The sequence below is a fragment of the Vulpes vulpes genome, chromosome 1 (assembly GCF_048418805.1).
Source record: "Vulpes vulpes isolate BD-2025 chromosome 1, VulVul3, whole genome shotgun sequence".
NCBI lineage: Eukaryota > Metazoa > Chordata > Mammalia > Carnivora > Canidae > Vulpes > Vulpes vulpes.
In genome coordinates, this window is record NC_132780.1 from 98,626,050 (window position 1) to 98,649,767 (window position 23,718).

Here is a 23,718-nt window from a genome sequence, read left to right on the forward strand (position 1 = left end):
CAGATTTATTGACAACATTCCTTATTTTGATTGTTGTTATCTCACTTATGTCTCAGTGAACTTCTTACATGTATAAATGCATGTACTTTACTATATTTAAAAACCTGTCAGCCATCACTTCTTTAAATATCTACATTCTATTCCTGATTATCTTTTTCCTCTTCTTATGGGACAGGCCTTTTGTTATTTTCTCAATAACGGAGTCAGTCTCAAGGCTTTTTTTTTTTTTTTTTTTTTTAAGAGGGAGAGTGATGGAGGGGCAGAGTGAGAATCTCAATCAGACTCCCTGCTGAGTGCAGAGCCCAACTCAGGGTTTAGTCTCACCATCCTGATCTCATAACCTGAGCCAAAATGAAGAGTTAACTGCTTAACCGACTGAGCCACCAGGTGCCCCCATCCTGTTATACTCTTCCTTAGTGGGTTGCTTGTGCTATGAGACATTTACATTTGTTGGAATACAGCTACAGTGCCAATTTCATGGCACTCACTAAAATATCAGCTCAATCCTTTTAGCTGTGGCTGAGCTGTTCAGAGTCTATTCTGTGAATATGTAATTCAGTGAACAGGCCAGAAACGTGGGCAGAGCTTACAGGAAAATTGAGATTCTCTATTTTGGTTCTCTTGTGTCTAAGATTCCTGCCTCATTTTCCAGTGTGTGGGACTGCCTCAAACTAAAATATTTTAGTTTTCAAATCATAAAGGCTAAAGTTTCCCCTCAGAGTTGTAGGGAATTTGGATGGCACAGACGAGGCCTCTCCTTAGCAAAAATTGTAAAATAAACACACACACACACACACAGAATAATGTCACTGACTGCGCTCCCTATTCCAAATTATCCACCTCACTTGCTGTCAGGTTAGGGGTTGCTCTCCACTGTTTTTTGTAATTTCTAAACCGCATATACTTGTCATCTGGGGAGAGGCAGTCAAATATGAGCCTTTAGGCCATTGCCTAAAGCAGAGCCTACAGATAATTCATTTTAATATTAAGTTGAAGTGCAATATAGGCAAATAAAATAAGTTTAAGATCTTCTGGTAAAATTGGCCTGCAGACTCAGTCAGCCATTGGCACAGATGCACAAAACTCCAACCAGGTTGCCTAGACCTTGACGTTTATCTAGACAAAACACACGCATATGATATACCATTCATATAATGTACCTCAATTTCTATGTGAATTCAAAACCTTAGGGAACTTATTTTTTAAATTTTCAGGAACATACACTTACTATCTATCTAAAAGACAAAAATTCAAACCTTAGAAAAGACAAAGTTTTTGAAAAACAAAGTTCTCATTTTGACAGTGACATAGAATTTTCCACCCCATATTTCTTACTGAATAATACATTTTTTGAATTCCTCTGGATGTAGTAGCATGATTGTAAATTATTATTACTTTTTTAAAGATTTTATTTACTCATTCATGAAAGACACAGAGAGAGGCAGAGACATAGGCAGAGGGAGCAGCAGGCTTGCTGCAGGGAGCCTGATATGGGACTAGATCCAGGGACTCTAGGATCACTCTCTGGTGTCTCCCGAAGGCAGACACTCAACCACTGAGCCACCCAGACATCCCGGTTATGAATTATTTTTGAAAAGGATTGTTTTAGTGGAAAGATCACTTTAAAATAAATAAATAAATAAATAGTGTGACATAAGAGAAAAAGCTAATGTTTCCACTTTTTTTGTTTTAAATAATAGACGATTTATATTCAGAAGAGTTTGAGAAAGCATACATTTTGTGATTTTCTGAAGGTGTTACTTTTTTTGGCTTTTTTTTTTTCTGGTAGTTTCAATAAGTCTTTTCCTTGAAATTTTGCACATGACTCAAGTCATGACCTCACTGTCTGCCTTACATAGACTTTACAGGGGAGCTTCATTCCAAGAAGGAAAGGTCTTTTGAGTCTTGAGATAAAATAGGACATGAAGCTTTCATTTCTTTGAGTTACATATTTGGAAAGGAGAAAGTGCAGACAGTTTTTAACCAATCATGTAAAATTATGCATTTCGTGTGTTCTCAGAATAAGTTACTGCATCCCTTTAAGAAGATGAATGTTGGACCTTGGGTTAGCAAAGCCAACAGAATCATATACAGTATGGATTTTTGAATTCCTGCTGAGGTTTTTGCCTCTGAAGGTCTTCTGACCCACACATTGCGCTCACTAGCCCAATCATTTACTTTTTGTTCTGTAATTCTACCAAAAGAATTTTTTTTTCTCTTTAAGTTTATTTGGATGGTTTCATGCCTTAAGAGCTATGATTGGCTCAGCTAAAAACACTGTATCACTGAAAAATATTGAAATTAAAATCAAGACAATGTACTTTTTAAAGATTCATTTATTTATTTTTAGAGAGAGAAAGCATGAGCAGAGGTGGGGGCAGAGGGAAAGGAAAAGAGAAAGAGAGACAGAGAGAGCTGGGAGCCTGATGCAGGACTAGATCTCATGATCCCAAAATCATGATCTGAGCCAAAATCAAGAGTCAGTCACCTAACCAACTGAGCCACCCAAGGGCTTCTAAAACATTATTTTTATAATTCACTTATTTAGCACCGTATTTAGTGAATTCACCATGGACTAGGCCCCATGATTATGCAAATACGTTGATGCATAAGAATTGTCCCTATCTTGAGGAACCTCTATAGATTATGTGGCCATGTATATATTCTATTTACTCTTCTATTAATTTTCATTAATTCTGACTTATGTTCTTTTAATTTAGTTACCTTTATATTTTTTCTTTGATACTCAACAGGTTCTTTGGAAATAAAACTCCACAAGATCATTAAATACTTTGATGATAATATCATTTAAAAAAGAACAAAACTTTTCATCTCACTAAACTAATAAATTTTCTTTAAATAAGCACAAATGCAAAGTAAATTGTATCTTAGCTATCGTTTCCTTAAATAGTGTTTATTTTTTCTACTACAGAAAGAACATGCTTGGCTTTAGAATGAACATCATTTAAAATATATTTGAAAGCCATAGCCAACACTTAACTTTCCAAAAATTGTGCAGTGATATTAGAGTAATTCCTTATTTATCTGACAATCTTTGCTGGAAATGAGTCTTGCAGATATCTTGATGCTTATTTTTTTACATGGCCAAGCAATCTATTTGTAACCATTGTTGATAAATGCAGACTGACAGACTTTTAAATAATTTATTGTTAATTCAGACCCAATATTATAAACATTCATTATAGTTCATATTTAGAACATTTTGTTAACTTTCCAATTCTTCATGGTCAGGCTGTCTCATGTCAATTAGCATTTAAATGACTGTGTGGGCCTCTAATAGATCTTTCAGCTTCTATTGTTTTAAGGGATAGAAAACTAGACAATCAGTTGTATTTTGAGTCAACATTGATTGTGGAAGATTTAAAAACAAACAGAAAACAACAACGACAAAAACATAAGATTCATAGATGCTGCCCAAGGAAGGAAAGTGCATGATTTAATAAAGAGGAGAGAACATCTTTTGTTTACAGATGTTGATAAGACCTAAAGTCTCTTTTCCATAAAATGTCTGTTTTGACTATGAATGAAAAAGAAAATCTCATTTTTTAACATTTACGTGATATATTCCCTGACAGAAAAAAATTCTTAAAAAACATTACATTATTACCCGGCTGAGTTAATGTTTTTGGAGGTATAACTAACATACAATAAACTACAAATATTTGAAGTGTATGCTTTGATGAGTTTTGATACCTAATACAACTACAAAACCATGAATGGGGTGAGGATATGGCAAAGGTATCATTAAGTCAGGGACAAAGGAGGGTTAGGCAGGGCTAGGTAGGGGGCCACAGAATCAGGCTCACAAAAATCCCAAAAATGTAGAGGTGAAAGTAAACCAGAGATAAACAAATCAGACCATCCTGTCCCAGGTGCCAGAGGTGGGTCTTATTATAACAGCTGCTTGTGACCAACAAAGAATTATCTATAACACTAAAAAGGAAGTAAGCCATTAAAGATGTTATCACTACTCCTTACTCAATGGTGCTATCAATAGAAATGTTAAAAGCTTTAGATTCCTTGGTTGGCTTTCAATAAAAGACCCACCCTACAAGGCCCCAGTGGCAGCCCTGTGGGGACTTCTGAGAGCTTTCCCCTTATCTTTACTTAATAAACTTCTATCCCTTTACTCACTCTCCTGTGTCAATTTTGTGTCAGTATTATACTTCCCAGTATTGTACTTCCCAGTACTGTATCTAAGAAATCTTTGGCTAGTCCAAAAATCTCAAAGATTTTCTCCTATATTCTCTGCCAAAATTGTTTTAGTTCTAGGTCTTACACTTAAATCTATGATTGATTTTGAGTTCATTTCTGTATAGGGTGTGAGATACAGATTGAATCTTCTTCTTTTTATTTTTTTTTTGCATATAAATGTCAGCACCATATATTGAAAAAGACTATTGATTCTTTATCCATTGAATTGAAATCAACTGGCTACATTTCTATGAGTCTATTTTTGAACTCTTTATTCTCTCCCATTGTTGGACCCTGGCTCACGGGTGCCAACGTGTCCCGGCGGACGCCCCAGACACTCAGACCCCAGACAGGCAGATGCAATTAGCAAGAGGGTTTATTGGACGTTTGCGCAAACGGGCTCTCCGCCTCCGAAGAGGAAGAGAGCCCCGATTAGCAATTACAGGTATCTTTTAAAGGCAAAAGGAAAAAAAAACCGCTTAAAGACAAAAGAACCTCGAGAGTTGCATAGCATTCAGGTTATTGATTTCACAGAGGGTCAACATGAACCTATTCAGGGACATTCCAATCAGGGTGTGGGGGGAAATGTGTTGGACCCTGGCTCACGGGTGCCAACGTGTCCCGGCGGACGCCCCAGAGACTCAGACCCCAGACAGGCAGATGCAATTAGCAAGAGGGTTTATTGGACGTTTGCGCAAACGGGCTCTCCGCCTCCGAAGAGGAAGAGAGCCCCGATTAGCAATTACAGGTATCTTTTAAAGGCAAAAGAAAAAAACTCGCTTAAAGACAAAAGAACCGCAGGAGTCGCATAGCATCCAGGTTGATTTCTCAGAAGGTCAACATGAACCTATTCAGGGACATTCCAATCAGGGTGTGGGGGGAAATGGTTTTCTTATCACAAACAGAATGCTTTTTGTTGCTAAAACTTCAGGAAGGCACCTGGATGGGCTGCCTCTGGATTAGGGCTGGCCCTACTTACAGGGGGGGTTTCTTCATTCCCTCCTCTTTGTTTGGGCTGATTTTAACCTTAAAATCTTAGGGAACATTTATTTTTTTTCAGTTTGGAGGGCCCGACATTGTTAATACCAGAGCTTGGGTAATGGACAATTTTTCTCGGATGAACTGGAGCAGCCGGTTAAGGATGCAGGGGCTGAAAGTTAGCAGCAGGAGCAGGAGCAGGATAACTAGAGGGCCCATAATGGTAGAGATTAGGGTGGTCAACCAGGGAGGCTGATTAAACCAGCTTTTAAACCAGCCCTGCTGGGCCTCCCGGTCCCTTTGTCTTTTATTTAGCCTATCCCTGAGTTTGGCCATGGAGTCTCTGATGACTCCAGAATGGTCTGCATAGAAACAGCATTCCTCTCCCAGGGCCGCACACAGTCCTCCCTCTTTCAGGAGTAGTAAATCCAAGCCTCTCCTGTTTTGAAGTCCTACTTCTGAAAGTGAGGTGAGGGACTGTTCTAACTTAGAAACGGACTGCTCTAGTGCCCATAGATCCTCATTTACAGCTGCCTGGAGTTCTATATAACGTCGTGAGCCCTGGATCAGAGCAGCTGCGCCAGTACCCACCCCAGTAGCGACCCCTAGTCCCAACATAACGACTAGGGTTAGGGAGACAGGTTCGCGCCAAAAACGGGTGGGATGTTCATCATACTGATTTTCTAGAGTTTCAGCAGGGTGATAGAACACCCTGGGTATGATCTGCACCATGACACAGAAGTCGTTTGAGCTATTTAGAACCTTAGCTGACACACAGGGGGTGAGGCCTTTGTTGCATGCCCACCAAGTTCCCGGCTGGGGCTCCAGGTAAGAGTCAGTCCCTAAAATCGGGGCGGTAGTATTGCAGAGTTCCTGGTAACCCCGGGTGAGTATAGTTAGCCTTGACAGTGATGTAATCCCAGGAGGAGGAGGGCCTCTCATCCTGTGTCTCCCTAGTCTCGCACCCCCAATTTTTACAATAGAAGTATTCCCCTCCTCCACAGGTGGGATTTAGCCTGCGATCTCTGTGGTACCCGGGACAGACATAAAAGGGAAGAGTGCTTAGCATGGCCCTTCTGTCAGGCGTGCCACATCCTCCCCATGGGTCTAATCCCAGTTGCCCTGGAGGGCTTTCTCGGTTAGGGGCTCTAGAGGTGTCCAAGTATCCCTCTAGGTCCCATGGGCTAGGGGCCCCTATGGTTAGCTTGCATAGGTCAGGATATAGGTTAGGCCACCAGGTTCCCACGGGGGCGGTCTTAGTTATAGACCAGACCTCGTCACCCCCAGACGTTAGTACCTGCCAGGTTAACCTTTTGAGGGCATGAGGGTCACCTTTGGCGGAGGTGAAGAGCGCTAGGAGAGGTAGGAATATAACAACTGTCATTGAACAATTTTTGAAAGTCTTATCTTGAGCGGGTTTTGGGTGCGGTGGAGCTTCCACTGAGGTGGCTCCTCCGGTCCGTCCTGGCTGGCGTCAGCGGTGCTTGTTGATGGGGCACGCTTGACGTGTGAGGCGTGGACCCAAGCAGCAATGCCGTCTACCTTTAAGGCGGTTGGGGTGGTCAGTAGTACAGTGTATGGGCCCTTCCAGCGGGGCTCAAGCGTCCTGGACTGATGTCTCCTGATGTAGACGGAGTCACCGATCTGGAACGGGTGTGGGCCGGTTGTGTCTCCGGGGCGGTAGACAGCCGCAAGGGGTTTCCAGATCTGGCGCTGGATAATCTGGAGCGCCTTTAGCCTGTCCTGTAAACCGGGAGTGTTAGCAAGAGGGTCAATAGCAGAATCTAGTAAGTCCGTTACTGGTGGGGGACCTCCATAGAGAATCTCGTAAGGAGTTAGCCCATGGCGCGCGGGAGTGTTCCGGACTCGGAACAGAACCATAGGGAGGGGTTGGACCCAGTCTCTAGTGCCAGTCTCCAATGTCAATTTGGTTAGGGTCTCTTTAATTGTTCTATTTATTCTTTCTACCTGCCCTGAGCTCTGGGGTCTGTATGCACAATGTAATTTTTAATTTATCCCCAGTAATCTGGCCACCAACTGACTTACCTGGGAGACGAAGGCAGGGCCGTTGTCCAACCCTATTACCTTGGGCAGTCCAAACCAGGGGAAAATTTCTTCTAGGATTTTCTTGACAACCACCTGGGCAATTTCTCGTTTGGTGGGGAAGGCTTCTGTCCATCCTCCTGTGGGCCTAGTGCAGCGGCTCGTGCTGTTTCATCGGCCATCCTGCAGCCACTCTGTCTAATTTTCTTTTGAAAAGTATGCCACGGGCCTTTTCCAGGGTCCCAGTTTCTGAGTTAGGACCCCTTTGGCTATTCCTTGGTGTTCATCAGCATATAGCGCAAATGGCTTGGTTACATCTGGGAGGCTCAGGGCAGGGGCAGTCAATAAGGCCCTTTTTATTTTGTCAAAAGCCAATTGTTGCTCCTTTCCCCAGTGGTAGGGGGTGTTGGATTTCGTGAGAGGATATAGGGGAGCCGCCAGCTTTGCAAACCCGGGTACCCAGAGGCGGCAGAACCCGGCACTGCCGAGGAACTCTCGTAGCCCTCTGGCATTAGTGGGTGCTGGGATCAGGGCTACAGCCTTTTTACGGCCCTCCGTCAGCCACCTCTGGCCTCCTTCCAGGAGATATCCCAGATAGGTCACTCGTCTCTGGCCTATTTGGGCCTTTTTGGCGGAGGCCCTATACCCCAGTCCTCCCAGTCTCTCGAGCAGGGCCCCCGTACCTTTTACACAATCCTGTTCCGTCTTAGCCGCTATGAGCAAAATCATCCACATACTGCAGGAGAACGAGGTCCGGATGGCCAACTCCGAATTCTGCCAAGTCCTGATGCAAGGCTTCGTTGAACAAGGTGGGGGAGTTTTTGAATCCCTGTGGTAGCCTTGTCCAAGTGAGTTGTCCTGAGAATCCCGTCTCAGGATCTTTCCATTCAAAGGCAAAAATAGGCTGGCTTTGAGAGCTTAACTTTAGGCAAAAGAATGCATCTTCTAGATAGAGCTCAAGGGTCCTTCTGCCTCAGTTAAAACTGAATGTTGAGCTCCCGTAGCAACCAGGAAGGTCACTGGTTGGCCCCCCACTTTAAGGGTTATCCGAGGCTCGGGGGGGGGGGGGGCTCCTGGCCCTGACATCCCTAATCTTCATCCTCTAGGGACAGTACGGGAATGGGCTTCTTCTTAGGTCCCTGCGTTAGGCCCTTCTTTGGACAATCTTTAACCCAATGTCCTTTTTCCTTGCAGTAGGCACACTGGTCTCGTTCAACCCGTGGTTTTCTTTTGTCTCCCAGGTCCTTACTCTATCCTGACTTACTTTGCCCTGAGCCCTGTACTACGGTGGCCAGTATCCCAGTCAGTTCTTTACTGCGTTTCCTCTCTCTCTCTCTAAGTATACATATGGTAGCCCTCCATTAATCTTTCCAGAAAACCTGCCGGCGTCTCATCTTTTCCCTGCACTATAGCACGTACCTTTGCCAAATTGGTGGGGCATCGCCCTGCCCCTTTGAGACCCGCTAGGAGTACCTGGCGATAGAGACGGAGCCGCTCCCTACCAGCAGCAGTGTCGTAGTCCCAGGTCGGGCCAACCAAGGGGAAAACATCCTCGATTTCATTAGGCAGCTGGGGTGGCCTCCCATCCGCCCCGGGGACGTTTTTCTGTAGACGCACTGTCTCTCCTTTGTGGTGAGGAGAGTCTGCAGGAGCTGATCAGGGTGCCCATGGGGTCCTGGCTGAGAGACCGGGGCCTTCACCTGCAAGATAATATCAATATTAAAAGTTCCATTCCTGGGCCACCCGACGTTGAGAGTCGGCCACTCTGAGGAGCAGAAGGTGACCCATTTTCGTCTTCTGACTTCGACCGAAAGGTTGTGTTCTCGGCTTGCGACTTCTTTCCAGTGATCTAGAGTGAGGCTTAAAGGGGTGGTTACAGTTTGCCCCGCGGGTGTAGAAAAGAGGTGAGCGGGGAGGAGGAGGACAGGAAGAAAGACACAGAACAGACAGACGTACACAGATGACAGGACTGGCGCGGCAGATTCAGATGGGAGCGGTCGCGAACAACGACCCTCCCCGAAGAGGAGGGAGTGCCGGGGCTCCGTTCCTCTTCCAGACCACTCCAGAGTCCGACTCTGGAGGGGGACCAGGGGTCTCGGGCACGTCTGCCTCCCCCGCTGGTCCAAATACAGAATACAGAGTACAGCGTCCTGCAGGCACAATACAGACCCGGCACAATACAGACCCGGCCAGTCAGACAAACAGACGAGACAGATATGACATTTAGCGAGCTCGGTCTTACCTCCTACCGGTCTTAGGATTGAGCCTGGGGCGTCTCGGATCCCGGACGAGCCCCCAAATGTTGGACCCTGGCTCACGGGTGCCAACGTGTCCCGGCGGACGCCCCAGAGACTCAGACCCCAGACAGGCAGATGCAATTAGCAAGAGGGTTTATTGGACGTTTGCGCAAACGGGCTCTCCGCCTCCGAAGAGGAAGAGAGCCCCGATTAGCAATTACAGGTATCTTTTAAAGGCAAAAGAAAAAAACTCGCTTAAAGACAAAAGAACCGCAGGAGTCGCATAGCATCCAGGTTGATTTCTCAGAAGGTCAACATGAACCTATTCAGGGACATTCCAATCAGGGTGTGGGGGGAAATGGTTTTCTTATCACAAACAGAATGCTTTTTGTTGCTAAAACTTCAGGAAGGCACCTGGATGGGCTGCCTCTGGATTAGGGCTGGCCCTACTTACAGGGGGGGTTTCTTCAAATGGTTTTCTTATTGTAAACAGAATGCTTTTAGTTGCTAAAATTTCAGGAAGACGCCTGGATGGGCTGCCTCTGGATTAGGGCTGGCCCTACTTACAAGGGGGGAGGTTTCTTCACCATTGATCTGTATATTCATCTGGTAGCCAACATGACAAGGCCTTGATATTATAGCTTTAAGTGTAGAAATCAGGTAAATGTGAATCTTCCAGGTTTATTTTTCTTTTCAGTATTATTTGACTATTCTAGTTCCTGTGCCTTTCCATATGAATTTTGGAATTCATTTTAGAAAACTTTGTTATGATGCTCATGGGGATTGCATTGAAGTCTACATCCTCATAGAGAGAAATGACATCTAACAATAGTTATTTGGTATATGAACACTGTATATATTTCTGTTCATTTAAGTCTTATTTGATTTCTCTTACAATGTTTTGTCATTCTCAAAGTATAGGTCTTACATATATTTTGTCAAGATTATTGCTAAGTGCTTCTTGTTCTTGCTAGTGTAAATAATAAAGTACTTCAATTTATATTTGTTGTTAGCACACAGACATCACAACTGATTTTCTCATATTGAATATGTGCCTTGCAAAATTTTACTCACTTACTAGTTCTAGTAACTGTTGTGCTCAAGATTGCCAATCTGAGAAACCACCGAGGAGCCGCCGTCGATGCAAGCGCACAAGGGTTTATTAGCAAGCTGAGCGTGGGTCCAAGTATACCCGACACAGCGGGGCAGGGGCTTGGACCCCGAAGTGGGTTACAGCTGGGTTTTTTATAGTTTGGTCTAGGGGATTTCCAGAAGGGATGGAAGAATTCTAAGATGAGACTTTCTATCATGGGCGTGGGCTCTGTTGTCTTTCTGATATGGGATTACCTGCAGAGGACATTGAGGACATTCTGCAGTTTTCCCCCTTAAAGTTCAGCTCTTATTCACAGGGACCTACGATGGCTGTACTTGTGCTAATGCTAAACTTTAGGTGGGATGGCCTTAATTTTTCTCGGCCTCCACAGTCTAGGGGACCTCCGGAAGGGGGGGGAGGAATTTCTCAAGTTCTGTTTACATACTGATATGAGGCTTTCAAGGGCATTGAGCTCTGTTCTCATTCTAATATGGGGCTTTCTAGGGCGTTAAGCTGTTTTTTCCTGTAACTGAAGTAAAGTTCAGCACTTATTCCCAGGGGCCTGAGATGGCTGTACTTGTGCTAACGCTGAACTTACGGTAGAATGGCCTTAATTTTTTTGGCCTCCACAGTAACTTTTTCACATATATTGTGAGATTTACTATATAAACAACCAGGAATAAACAGTTTTATTTATTCCTTTCCTATCTTGATATTCTTTTACTTTGCTTTCCTTACTCAACTGATTGGAACTTCTAGAATAATTTTGAGTAGATGTAATAAGAACAGACACCTTTTCTTTCTTTCCTTCTTTCTTCCTCTTCTTCTTTCTTTTCTTTTCTTCTCTCTGTTTTTTCTAATGTCCTGGGGAAGTATTCAATCTCTAGCTGTTAACTGTAAGTTTAGCTGCAGCCTTTCCACTGATTTCCTTCATCAAGTTGAGAAAGAATCTTATTCTTGGTTTACTGAATGTTTTAATCACTAGTGCATTTGGGACTTACCAAATACTTTCTCTGTACCTATAGATGATCATATGATGTTCATTACATAGTCTGTCAATATGACAAATTGCATTAATTGATTTTCAGATGTTAAACCAGCATCTTTGGGGTGAATTCTGGATGGTAATGAATCATGACCATTTTATAGTGTTCAATTTGATTTGCTTAATTTTTGTTAAAAATATTCGCATCTATCTGGTTTGTGAGAATATTTTTCTGTACACCTCTTTCTTTTTTATGTGTTTAGTTGGTTTTGGTATTAGGTGGTGATCTGGTCTCATAGAATGAATTGGAAAGAATTCCTTTCTTTTATACTTTTGATGAGACTTTTGTAAAAAACATTCATTCAGTGTTTCATAGAGTGTATCAGTGAAACCATTCAAGCCTGAAGTTTTCTTATGGTAGTATTTTTACCTATGAATTCATTTTTAAGTAGATACAGAGGTTTTTTTTTACATTATTTCTTCTTGAATCATCTTCGATAGTTGTATTTACAAGGAATTTGCCTTTTTCCTCTAAGTTATCAAATTTATTGTCATTAATTGGTTCATAATATTCATATCATTCTTTTAATATCAATAGAATATTTAGTTATGCTACCTCTCTCATTCTAGATATTGGTTATTTGTATTTTTCTTTTTTTCTTCATAAATTTAGTTAGAATATTTTTAATTTCAATAACCTTCACAAAAGAAATGCTTTAGGGTTGGATTGTTCAATATTGTTCCTTTCTGTATTCTATTTTGATGATTTGTTTTTTTTATCTTTATCATTGCCTTTTTCTTGTTTCCATTGTACCTAAGTAGATTTTCTTTTGCTAGTTCTTTCAAGATTTGTTTATTTATTTTAGAAAGAGAGAGAGAGCTTACAAGTGGGAGAAGAGGAAGAGGGAGAGGGAGAAGAGAATCACATTCCCTGTTGAGCATGGAGCCCTACCTGAGTCTCTCAATGAGAGGATCTCAGGGCCCCTTCTTTTTCTAGTTCTTTAAAGTGGATGCTGAAGTCATTGATTTGCAACTTTTCTTCTTTTCTAATATGTCTATATTAATTGCTATAAACTTTCCTCGTGGGACACCTCAGTGGCTCAGTTGGTTAAGTCTCTGACTCTTGGTTTCTGCTCAGGTCATGTTCTCTAGGGTCATGGGACCAGACCCCCAATAGGCTGCTCAGCAAGGAGTCTGCTTGAAATTCTCTCCCTCATCCTCTGCTCCTCTCCTGTCTCTAAAATAAAATAAATAAATAAAATCTTTATAAAAAAAAAGTTCCTCTTAAGCACTACTTATACTGTATTTGACAAATTTTGATATGCTGTGGTTTTTTTTGTTTTCTTTCAGATTAAAATAATTTCTCTTTCAGTTTAAAATAATTCCGTTTAAAATAATACTTAAAATAATTTTTAAAATTCAGTTTAAAATCATTTCCCTTTTGATTTTTTTTTACAACCCATAAATTATTTAAAAGTCTGTTATTTAGTTTTCAAATATTTGGATAATTTCCAGATATTTTCTATTATTGACTTCTAAGTTAGTTCCATTGTTTCTGACAATATGCCTTGCATTATTTTTAAAATATTGAGACTTGTTTTACTGCTTATAATTATGGCCTATAATGGTAAATGTTTTTTATATTTATAAAAATATGAATATTATTATTTATCTCAGATTATTCTGCCAATTAATTATTAGAAGTAACTATTTTACTAGTCAAAGTATATAAAGTTCAAAATATATCAAGTTCATTGGTGGATTTTACTTCTATTTTCAATATTTCAATGATGTTTTAAAATACTGACTTTTTGAATAGCCTCATTACAACTATACTCAAATAATATGTTTTTTGCTATTGTTGGGTTAAGTGTTCTATAACTGCCAATTAGGTCATGCCAGTTGACGGTGTTTTTCTAGTCCTAAATCCTTACTGTTTTTATCTGCTTATTATAGCAATTATTGTGAAAGGAGCATTAAAAGGTATTTTTTATTGTGAAAAGTTGTTGAAATCTAGCTATAATTATAGATTTGTCTATTTTTCTTTATAGTTCTATCAGTTTCCATTTCATGTATTTTGAAACTTTGTTTTATTTTAATAGTTTTACTCACTTTTGAGTTCATTTTAGTACTTTATTTTTAAAGATTTATTTGAGAGAGAGATTGTGGTGGGAGGGGCAAGGGAGAATGAGAGAGAAACTCCCAAGCAGACGCCCCACTGAGTGATCAAGGGGGCTCAATCCCCATAACCCTGACATCATGACCTAAGCCGAAACCAAAAGTCAGATGCTTAACAGATGATGCCACCCAGGCACCCCTATTTTAGTACTTTAATAAAATCCATTCCACCTCCTCAAAGTACATGAAACACAAAACTACACCAAGGCTTTGAAGAAACCCCACCCTGTGAGTAGGACCAGGCCTAATCCAGAGGCAGCCCATCCCTGCGCCTTCCCAGAATTTAAGCAACAAAAAATATTCTGTTTGTCCGAGATAAGAAAACCATTCCCCCCCCATGCTCTGACTGAAATGTCCCTGAACAGGTTCATGTTGACCTTCTGAGAAATCAGTAACCTGGATGCTATGCTACTCCCCCGGTTTCTTTGCCTTTAAGCGGTTTTTTTGCCTTTAAAAGATGCCTGTAATTGCTAATCGGGGCTCTCTTCCTCTTCGGAGGCGGAGAGCCCATTTGCGCAAACGTTCAATAAACCCTTTTGCTAATTGCATCTGCCTGTCTGGGGTCTGAGTCTCTGGGGCATCCACCAGGACACGTTGGCACCTGTGAGCCAGGGTCCAACAGCTTGCCATATTCATACTGTTTAAAATTGGCTGAGGTGTTGGGCACATTATATAAGAGGGGAAAAGGGAAAAAATAACAACAAAAATGCAAGAAAAAATTCAAGACAGGAGGAGGTGAAATACATCTTTCATTTGCCTTCTTAAACATGTGAATATAATTACATTATTTTAATGTTCATGCCAACTACTACTATTATCTATTGTATTTCTGGATTGATTTTAACTCTCCTTATGGTTGTATTTTTCTGCTTGTTCTCTCATTTGGTAATTTTTTTGTGTGAATTTTATATCATTGAGTGTATATATTCATAAACATGCATTTCCTGAACATGTTCTTTAGCTCTGCTATGAGATGAAGTTAAATCACTTGGAAGCAATTTGATCCTTTTTGAAGCTTTTTTTCTTTTTTTCTTTTTTTTTTTTAAGATTTGTTGGGTAGGGCAGCCCAGGTGGCTCAGTGGTTTAGCGCCGCCTTCCACCAGGGTATGATCCTGGAGACCCAGGATCGAGTCCCACGTCAGTCTCCATGCATGGAGCCTGTTTCTCCCTCTGCCTGTGTCTCTGTCTCTGTCTGTCTCTGTCTCTCTGTCTCTGTCTCTCATGAAAAATAAGTGAAATCTTAAAAAAAAAAAATAAAAGATTTGTTGGGTAGGATCATAGCAGTCAGTCATTATTCTCAGGGTAATTTTGTCCAGCTATGAAGGTGATAGCTTCCTGAGTAGTTTACCTGAACTCTTTTGAATGATAGGTCTTCTCCATTATGGTTAATGGGAAGACAAAAAATTTTCAGTCATGTGTGAGTTTTAAGGGTTATCCTCTCCAATCCTTTCACATGAATCTTTCTGAGACTCAGGTATTTTTCTCAGGTACATGTATTCATCAGTATTTAGTTGAAGTGTGAAGATATCTGGGGCTCTCCCCCTTAATGGATGCTGCCCATGAAACTATAGCCACCTTGGCTTTCTTAGATTCTCAACTTTGTCTTTCAGCTCGGGAGCTTGCCAGACCCTGCCTAGTTTCCCCTTCCTTGCCATGTGACCTGGAAATTCCTTCCTGACAATAAGCTGGGATAATTGTAGGGCTAACTTGTTTCATTTTCTCTCTTTCAGGGATTACTGTTCTTTGCTGCCTGATTTCCATTTCCTAAAAAACGTTTTTTATTTTTTGTTTTTTCAATAATGGTGTCTTATTTTAAGTTGTTTCCCGTGGGAGGATAAGGCTAGTCCTATAACTCCATGTTGATCAGAAGTACAAAGCTTTCATTAAGTTATTAAAGGGTTACTTTTTGGGGCACCTGATTGTCTCAGTCAACAAAGCGTCTGCCTTCAGCTCAGGTCATGAGTCTAGAGTCCTAGGATGGAGCCTCCAGGTCAGTCTCCCTGCTAAGTGGGGGGAAGTCCTCTTCTCCCTCTCTGCTCCCCTCATCCTGTCCTTGCTCATGCTCTCTTGCTCTCTTTCTCTTCAAATAAATAAAATAAAATAAAGGATTACCTTGCATGGTTTAATGTATTTAAAGCAAATTAACCTTTGTTTAAATATGCCTTTAATTATTCGCCATTTTTGTATGTTGAATTTTGTAACAGATATTTTTGTCTCTACAATATTTTAATCAATATTTTTGTAGATGAATATTATTTATCTCAGATTATTCTGCCAATGAATTATTAGAAGTAACTATTTTACTAGTCAAAATATATAAAGTTCAAAATATATCAAGTTCATTGGTGGATTTTACTTCTATTTTCAATATTTCAATGATGTTTTAAAATACTAACTTTTTGAATAGCCTCATTACAACTAACAAGGGAACTGTATTTCCAAATTAGCATCAAAATGGAGTATTCACACCATGAAACCTCTAAAATATATATAATTGTTATGTCATATTTTAAAACAGCTGGAAGTTTTATTGAAAGACCTCCAATGGTAAAGAAGAAATGATTTTTTCTTAAGGAACTATTTCAGGTAAAAATATTTTGTCTTCTATGTGTATATAAGCAAGGACAATAGAATACAAACAAAATTTAGAATAAATTATACTTACTTTAAAAAAACTTTGTTTTGAAAATACTGACAAAAAATTGATTTATGAAGCCTATATAATCAAGAATTTATATAATCAAGAATGCAATTCAAAGAAAATTCTTGTTATGTGAAAAAGTAAAATCTCTGTTTCTTTAAACTATTTAAAGTTCAGCTTTCTGTTTCTTGTAGTAAACATTTCCAACTAACACAAAAATTGAATTCTGATAAGTGAACATTGAGAACAACTAACAGTGTCTATAATAATTATATTTCAAACTGCTTTCCATAATGCAAAATTAAAATCTGTTGTAATTGTTATAGAAATAAACTACCTAAAGCAAATAAAAAGTAATTTGTATTTCAATATTTTTTGAGTAAAAAGTAGTTTGCATAACGCCACTAATTAAGGTAGGGATGAAGATGAATATTGGACACTGTGATTAGTGGTACAGAGAAAAGAAAAAATTAATTTCTTCTCGGGAAGAGGATAGGTTCTATAACATATTTTTTACAAGCAGGTAATCTGATGATTTTTGAGAGCAGTAGGGTGTCTATCTATCTATCATCTATCTATCTATCTATCTATCTATCTATCTATCTATCTATCATCTATCTATCATCTATCTATCATCTATCATCTATCTGTTTTAGAGAAGGAAAGCAAGGGGGCAGTGGAAAGACAGGCAGAGAGAGAAACAGAATCTGAAGCCAGCTCCACACCCAGCTTGGAGCCCAAAGCTTGGAGCCCAATCAATCTCACAACTCTGAGATCATGACCAGAGATCAAGACCTGAGCTGAAATCAAGAGTTAGATGCTTAACTGACTGAGCCACCCAGGAGCCAGGAGCAGCAGGGAATTCTATACCTTCACACTCTAAAACTGTAAGAGTAGACAATTTATCACTGAAATTAAACAAAACAAAACAAAACAAAACAAGAAACAACTCATTTTATTCCTCTAACTCAGAGAAATGCTTTGTTCACAAAGGGTATTATTTACTTCAGTTACTCCTTTATTTATTCAATTAGTTGACACAGTCTCTTTTCATTGTCTTCTATTTGTTTCTGGGCAGCCACGTCTCTATGCTACTGCATGGACGTTCCCTAGTCTCCCCACCTCCATGTCCCAGCCCAGTATTCATCTCCCAGAAAAAAAAAAGGGAGGCATTAACTGAGTGGCCCCCAGGCCACCTCAGGAAGAAGTTCTCTGAGGAAATTTGAATCATCCTTTGGCCATAAAAAAATAGGAGCTACCAGAAACAAAGATATGTGGCAACCCTGTGTTTTCCAGCTTGAACTGTTTATCCACATTCTCTTAAGAAACTGTTGGGGTTAATCTTGTCATTCTTCACTTTCTGATTTTCCTTAGCCATTTGGAGAGGCCCAAGACACCTCTGCCATCCATCATGGAGTGAACTCACATCCCTGCCCTACTAGACCATTAATCTCCTCTAATCTCTTAACTCCCAAACCCTTCAAGTGTGCCCTTTGCAAGGCACCTTCTGTCAACAGCAAAGCACTGATATGCTCCTAACACTGCTCTGAATGTTCTCTTTTCTCTAACTGAAACCTGGTTATTCTATGAACAGCACTTTCCCACAGGTTTCTCGAGACTTTTTGCCCTCTCAAGGCTTCACTACTAATAATTCCCCTTCCATTTTCTGTATATAGTCTCTCAGTTACTACAAATCATGCTCCTTTGCCTTCCTAAAAGTGGACAAACACAAATTAGCTTCCACATCCCACTCCCACCCATCCCTCGCTGTAGTGCCACATCTCTGCTCCCACTAAGCAAAACTTATTGAAACAGTCTTTTGTAAACAATACTGCCACTTTCTTGTGCACATTCTTCTTTTACACCACTAAGAGAGAGCTCTGTGTTCTTATTTATTATTTTATTTGTACAAATGATGATGATGATGATGATGATGCATCTCAACACCAGGATAGCAAATAAAGCATGGACAATTTCTCACACATCATCATCATCATCATCACTATTTGTACAAATACTTTTTCTATTTAGCAAACATCACACTAAAAGGATCAATCTTTTCAAAATATACAAATGATACAGGCTAGCTAACCACTAGCATCATTCTTCTCCAGACAATTAATTAGCCTTCTAATGTTTCCTCAATACAATTGCCTTATTACAAAATTACAATATATTTAGCAGTCAAAATAAAATAATAAATAAGAACATGTTCTTGTTGGCTCAAAATTCTTGCTTAACTTAAAGTTATACACAAACTATGCTCTGCTTACTTATTCAAGTTTATCTGGTATCATTTTAGAGACATTTGGCACATCATGCTACATGAAGTGTAGAGATGCATAAGGATACATTTCACTTTCCCACCTTTCTTGCCTGTGTGTTTCCTTTACTACACACACAGTAAACTATACCTCTGACATTTCTGATCACCAAATATGTGGAAATTTTTCTTCATAAGAATCCTTCTCTGCAATACCAGCTGGGTGTCCTACAATTTAACTCAATTCTAATCCTATTTTCCTGGAAATAGCATAAGATCCCCCTGGTTTAAAGCTCAGTCCCATAAGACTGATTTTATGTGAGTTCAGAAGCCAATCATAAGTACTAGGTCTCCATGTTATCCACAACTTCTGTCTGACTTGGCTACAAATTGGAGGCTATCAGAAACCCCACCTCAGATCTGATTAATTTGCTGAAGCAGCTCAAGGACTTAGGGAAACACTTACTTATGTTTACCAGTTCATTAGGGATGTAACAAAGGATACAGATAAACAATCAAATGAAGAGATATACATGGTAAGGTCTGGGAGGGTCCCAAGCAAAGGAACTTATGTCTGCATGTAGTTGGGATCCATCACCCTCCTGAAGTGAATGTGTTTTACAACCTGGAAACCCTCTGAACCCCATACTATTGGGAATTTTAGGGAAGCATTAAATAGGCATGATAGATCATTAACTCCATTTTCAGCCCTTCCTCCTCTAGAGGCTGAAAATTCCAAGCTTCCAATCATGGGTTGGTCTTTCCATTGACAAGCCTTCATCCAGGGCCCACCCAAAATTGCCTCATTAGAACAAAAGACACTCTTATCACCCAGGAAATGACAAGAGTTTGAGGACTCTTATGTCAGGGACAGGGTCAAAGGTAGAATATTAGAACAAAACATGTTCTTAGTGCTCTTATCATTTAGGAAATTACAAAGATTTTAGAAGCTTTATGTTAGGAGCCAGAAGCAGAGCCAATATGTGTTTTTTCTGTTATCTCACAATAAGGAACTTTGTTTTAATGTTCCCTTTTTTCCTCAGGCCTGTTTCCATCATTTGTGGTTGGATCCTTCTTATCATGTAGAACTCAGTGTGATGATCACATCCTTAAGGCTTTCTCTAAGGATCCAAACTAAATAGGTTTTATTTTAACTTGTTAGTCATTTATTAATAACTCATTCTTCACTTATCATTGTATCTATTTATTATTAAATCTATGTCTCTCTTCTCTAAAATATAAGCTTCTTGTCTGTCATGTTCACTGCTACTTACCAGCATTTTGAATTGTGTGTGGCCCATAGTAGGCCTATGATAAATACTTGTCCAGTGGCTTTCTGGATATTTTTTTTTCTAAAGATTTATTTATTTGAGAGGGAAAGAGAGAGAGTAGGTGGGACGGGCCAAGAGAGAGGAAAAGAGTTTTGAGCAGACTTTCCACTGAGCAAGGAGCCTAACACAGGGCTTGATCCCCAATCCTGAGATCATGGCCTTAGCCAAATCAAGAGTCTGACCTTTAAATAACTGTGCTACCCAGATACCTTGATTTTCTGAATATCTTAAGTGCTGCTCAGGAAGTCACATAGTAAGTCATTATGGGATATCACTGAGTGCTAACTAGAGCCAAACCAAACCAAACAAAAAAACAACCAAATCCTTATCCTTTGAGACATGAGATGTAGCTAAAAAATAATTTCAATGAAGTCATTTCCTTCCTAAAGCCCATGAATCAGAAACTCGTTGAAAAGGAATGTTCATTTTTAAAGGAAAAAATGATCAGTTATTACTTGGTTCTATTTATGATGAGGACAAAGCTGAAAGATAGAGATTTGAGATTCACACAATTCAATAATCTGGGAAATAGAAGACCAAAGAGAATAAAGGTCTAAAAAAAAAAAAAGAGGAACCAAAGAGAATAAAGGTCTAAAAAAAAAAAAAAAAAAAAAAAAGAGGAACTAACATAGTAAAACAAATTGTTGATGTTAGGAAAGAAGTCTGTAAGTCAGAATAGTGTAGAACCTCATAGTAGAAGAAATATAAATGTAATTAATTTTATAATTTCTATATGAATTGACATGGCTTTAGCTTTCTAAGTGTAGCTAATTTACCATGCTACAAGATTTTTAAAAGAATTTACTACTGAGACTTAATCAAGGGAAAGTGAGATACTGATCTGCAATCTCCTTATCCAGTTTTCTCAAAGCTCCACATTTTTAAAATAAGTGATAGAGTAATAAAATGATAAGTCCAGAATACAATGTAATAAGGAAAATGGACTCATTTGGTAACTGTTTTATTGTCTGTCACATTTGATGTAATTCCAGTTCACATTTTGTAGCTCAGTTTTTTAAAAAAAGTTTTTTTTTTTTTTTTTGTTTTGTTTTAGAGAGAGAGAGAGAGAGAGCAAGCATGAGCACATGCATGAGTAGGGGAGGGCCAGAGGGAGAGACTCTTAGGCAGGCTCTGCACTCAGCACAGAGCCCCAAGCAGGGCTGGATTTCATGACTCTGAGCTCATGACCTGCTGAAATCGATTGCTGGCTGCTTAACCAACTGAGCCACTCAGGTGCCCTTAAAGTAGGTAAATTTTTATACATTCTTCTAATTGGATTTTAGAATCACGCACAAGGTACTGTAATTGTGTTAGTTTACATCTTATAGTATATGAGAGATAAGAGGAATTTGGGAAAATTGAGTTTAAAATCCTGAGTCTATTGTGTACCCAGTAACATTGGGAAATTATAAAATCTCCTTAAGTCTAAATTCTCTCACTTGTAAGTGGATCTATGTTATTTTAAATTGTTGTAAAAATAAGTGATAGAATATGTCTAAAGCTACTGAATCATTGCTTAGCACCACACAGAAGTGCTCAATATGTAGGAGCTTTTATTTATTTGAAAAGTAAATTATTCCAAGGTAGAAGGACATTATGTTGCCCTTAAAAAAAAATAGTCAATGTTTCAAAACATGTGTCTGTAATATAGACTTGCTACCTCATGTACCATGTATTTTTCTTTTATTGTAAGAAAATAATATTTTTAAATGTTCAAAGTTTCAATATTTATAAACATATTCCTTTAAAATCGTGAGAGTTATCGAGAGAAATAAGTATGTAAAGTGAGAAAAATTGTATAATAAACTCAATGTTGCAAATGGTAGTAAAATCTATTATTTTGTCCTTCATCATCTGGGGCAACTGTTTTCTCCGCACCATCCTCATCACTGCTTCAACCTTGTGGTTTAAATAAGAGCTAACATTTTATAAGTCTCAACTCTGACCATTATTAATTAGAAAAAGTTGCATATGTACTCAAAGATGTACTATTTAGCTACCTTCTCCAGAAATTTTGAAATTAGAATTTAGGAAAGGTAAAATTTTTGGAACTACATATGGTAACAGGTGTTAACTAGACTTACTGTGGTGATCATTTTACAGTGTATATAAATTTTAATTATTATGATATATACCTGAAACAAATACAATGTCACATGTCAATTATATTTCAAGGAAGGAAGGAAGGAAGAACGAATGAACGAACTAGTTCTTATCAATTGGTGAGGGGTGGCAGATTATGGCTATGGAAGCAATTTGTGGACATGACATCCACAGCTTAGAGGAAACACATCTGCACAAAGAGAGATTAAAGTTGACAATGTGAGATGGAGAAGCTGAAAATATTCCTTTACTTGTTTACAATTGTCCCTAAAGCCAGCTGCTCACGTGACTTGTGGTGGTTTGTTTCTGCGAAAAAATGTACTTCCCTTTTGGCCTAAGTTTGTTCAAGCTGGGTTTCCTTCAGTTCAAAACAAAAGTGTTCTGAGAAATGTTTATTGTCAAAAAATACTGTGTATAATTAACACATCTGAAGAGCAAAGCACAACAAACAAAACTAAATCATCTTTACATCATGTCATTTACATTTGAGAATTTCTGGGTGGAAAGACAACTTTTGGGAAATCGAGAATATTTTTAGAGGACAAAATTTTGATCTTCAGAGATATTTGGATCTACCCTTCTTGAGTCGTTAATTTCTCCTTCTAGGAGAAAATATTAGTAAACCCCCCCTCCCCCAAAGAGTACAGTTTGGCTTGATTGAAATTCATCCTTTTAGCCCCAAAGTATTCTTTTTTAGCAGCTGCATAAACAAAGGATTTAGTGCTTTCTATTGAGGATGCAACTCTTACTGGTGTTTGCATTATCCCTGGGTTCATCTGTTGGGTGTTCAATTTGTTAGGAAATGTAAAAAGCCTGCAATATGATAGGATTCTTGGTTTTAACCTTTGGCAGATATTTTAATTTCCTAAGTTTTTTTTTTTTTTTTTTACACTCTTCCATTCCCACCACTTAAATATTTTAGTTGTTACATATAATCATCTATAGACATTTTCAAAAAATAATTTCCTAATAAATTCACCCCACAGTGTTTTATTTAGAAATCATTTGAATTGACTACCATAAAAAATCAAGCACTGTCACCAAATGAAATCAAAAGTGAATAAGAAAATAGTGCTATTCGAGACTTAAGCAGTATCATAGGATTATCCGCCCGCTATTCTGATACTAAAGAGAAATGAGAATAGTGGTTTCTAAAATAAACATCAGGAAAATTATTTAATTTTGTTATTTATTTGAATGTGGTATTAGCAGATTTACCCAGAGAAGATGTTGCAGTCGTTTCTCTTTTAGTAGGCTATAGAGAGAAAAACAAATCAAAACTTCCTCTTTTTCTTTTTTTTAGCACATGAGGGGTTATAAAAGCAGAGCTTGTTCTGTAAAAAGATTGAGACACTTCTCCCAGCTATAAAAGCTGGACTGTATATATACACACTGAACATATTGAACAATGAACACATGCTCTTTGATGGCCCTGAGATCATCTTTTGAGCTGTTCCAGTTTACAATCCTTAATGCTCCAGCACCGATTGCCCTCCCTCCCACCTCCTCTGAACATGAAAACTCTTGTTTCTCCATTCAGCCTTTAATTATGTCTCATGTTACTCTTCACCACATGCAGTTTCTGAAGAAATGTCTGTCTTGTATCCCCTGTACTGGCCAAACAGGAGATAGTAACCCAGAGTTCTGACTA

At 39.2% G+C, this 23,718-nt stretch overlaps 1 long non-coding RNA gene across 1 annotated transcript in view; it reads left to right on the forward strand.

Annotated features, from left to right (window-relative positions):
• The first annotated feature begins 21,060 nt into the window (after nucleotides 1-21,060).
• The window catches only part of LOC112913738 (uncharacterized), a 29,937-nt gene continuing 27,279 nt past the window's right edge, over nucleotides 21,061-23,718 (forward strand). Inside the window, exon 1 of the long non-coding RNA XR_003233721.2 lies at nucleotides 21,061-21,208. This is a non-coding gene — a long non-coding RNA (uncharacterized lncRNA). The remainder of the gene's footprint in view (nucleotides 21,209-23,718) is intronic.